A 2,255-nucleotide genomic window follows, 5' to 3' on the forward strand; every position below is an offset into this window, starting at 1 on the left:
ATTGTAACTTTCCAAAACAGACTTTTTGACACCTGTCCCCACTTTATGTAGTGGTTGGCCAGGTGTGCAAAGGTGTGACAGTAGGTGAAGGTGTGAACCTTTCTCTCAAGCTCTCTTCACCTGCTTCTGTCACTTTTCATGTGCACCAACACTGCTTACATGGACAGACTCAAGAGTGTTTGTCCTTAGCCCATTTGTAGGAGTCCCCATTAAAAAGGCAGAGAGGAGGCAGAGTTCTTGGAAAGAGATGTGTGATGGAGTTAAAAACCATCTTACCTGTAGATATAGTCAGTCAGCACTCAAGCATCCTAGTGTGTTTCATCCATACTAAATACTTTATTGTCCCTTCAGAGCAGAGTTGTCATAGCAGCCACTGGGGGGGGACATACAGTGAAATGCACTAGATAGATAGATAGATAGATAGATACTTTATTGATCCTAAAATCAGGAATATTCACTAATATGTAAAATCTAAACAGACACACATAACCCCACCAAAAAACTACAAGAGAATCAAACTAAAGAACTACAAGTAGGGGACAATATATACGTATTGCATCCGTTTTGAACGAGTAGCTGTCACGTGACATGTATCGATCAAAGAGATGTTGACGTCAGAAACCTCTGCAGCTCCACCTGGGACGCCCCCGTCCTTTAGACCTTGTTGCGACACGGCCTTTTATCAAACAGGGACGCACACCTGGTAACAGTGAACTCGATTAAATCTTGTGAAAACAGAAACAACATCCATTTAAATGTATTTTAAACATAACTTTAAGTAAAGACGCCTAAACTCGCCCTGTGAAACACGTTGACGGATATTGTCACCGAGTCACAAAACGGAAACAAAATCAGAAACAGGTAAGCATTCTACTATCAAAGTACATTTTGTCAAACTTTCGGTGTGTAGCTTTTTTATTTAGTTGTATGTGAGCTGAAAAACGGGCTTAGGCCTGCGAACCGGTGCTTGTTATCAGAGGGCTAACGTTAGCTTGCTAGCACCTCAATGAGTCAGCTCCGGTCGTTGTGTCGTTGTTCTATTTCGTCTAGGCTTCGCCCTCTAAGAGCTGTCGTTATTGGGTTCATCCCTCTCTGGTGCTGGGTGACTTGTAGCTTCAGTAGAAGCTTGTGTGTACTGAGACCGTACAACTGAGTCACACTAAACATTAGCTTTTGTCCTCTCTCGTTCTCTGGGGTTAGACAAGCAAGCTGGAGGGGTTAGCCACTATTGCGCACTATTTTAAAGAGCCCATGGCTTTTCGTTGTTTTTTGACTTATCCACGTTACAACGGTGAATTCTCATCTTAGATATGACCTAAAGCTAACAAAAAGTAACTGGGTTTATACACATCTGACTAACTCTGGCTTACTAGACTTTTTTGTCTAACAATATAAAGTATTGCGTAATAGTTTAAGGATCCCCTTGAATGGGCATTAAATCCAGGCCGTGGCGGGTTCATGTGACCTTACCTGACACCCACCTGTGCCCCCACCATATTGGCAAAATGTTACATTGCCTTGTTTGCTGTGTATATTTTCAATAAATTTTATATTTATAAAAAAAAAAGACATCCACCAGTGCCACTGTAAAAGCGGACTTCTTCGACTGCGCCCGGTTTTGTGGATATACTGTATTTTTCCTCCTGCTGCTGTGACCAGAGGATGTAATGTCTTCTTTCTGTAACATTACAGAGAATTGTTGTAAGGCTGGAGAAGTTATTGTTAATTATAATATGGGGTTTACACACTTTTACACATCTCTTTTCATCGGTACATATAGCATTGTTTACCTACCTATGGAGAGCACAACGCCAGCAACAGGAGTTGTGCGTGTTCTTTTTTTTAATTTTTTTTTATGAAGAGGCCTTTTGGTTTTATTATTCTGAAATAGTTATTTGGAGTTACGAGGGGTGCCACGATAATCTAGAGGTGCCCAAGATTGATAGATAGATTGATTTTATTCTTTCAAGCATGTAAAGACAGTCGATATGTCAACACACATAATTTCACACATATCCACAAATGCTAATCCATTATTAATTTGCTTATACCTAGTACATGCTTGAACGGAGTAGGAAGAAGTCAGACTTATCCAGTCCTACCCCATGACATCATCTTACCATCATTGGTTTGCAAGCAGTATCTCTACATAGATAATTCTCTTCTACACCACACAAGTAATATACTAAAGAATTATTACAAAGTGTTAACATTCATACACCACACCCACAATGTTCCATCTAATTAATCATTAA

At 40.1% G+C, this 2,255-nt stretch overlaps 1 long non-coding RNA gene across 7 annotated transcripts in view; it reads left to right on the top strand.

Annotated features, from left to right (window-relative positions):
- Window positions 1-19: 19 nt before the first annotated feature.
- The window catches only part of LOC109962486 (uncharacterized), a 24,104-nt gene continuing 21,868 nt past the window's right edge, over window positions 20-2,255 (top strand). For 3 of the 7 annotated variants that reach the window (XR_002275270.1, XR_002275265.1, XR_002275268.1), the window contains exon 1: window positions 20-861. This is a non-coding gene — a long non-coding RNA (uncharacterized LOC109962486). The remainder of the gene's footprint in view (window positions 862-2,255) is intronic. The other 4 variants (XR_002275269.1, XR_002275264.1, XR_002275266.1 and 1 more) reach the window with 3 other exon arrangements.

Source organism: Monopterus albus, unplaced genomic scaffold (genome assembly GCF_001952655.1).
Source record: "Monopterus albus unplaced genomic scaffold, M_albus_1.0 scaffold64.1, whole genome shotgun sequence".
In the NCBI taxonomy this organism is placed as follows: Eukaryota; Metazoa; Chordata; class Actinopteri; order Synbranchiformes; family Synbranchidae; genus Monopterus; species Monopterus albus.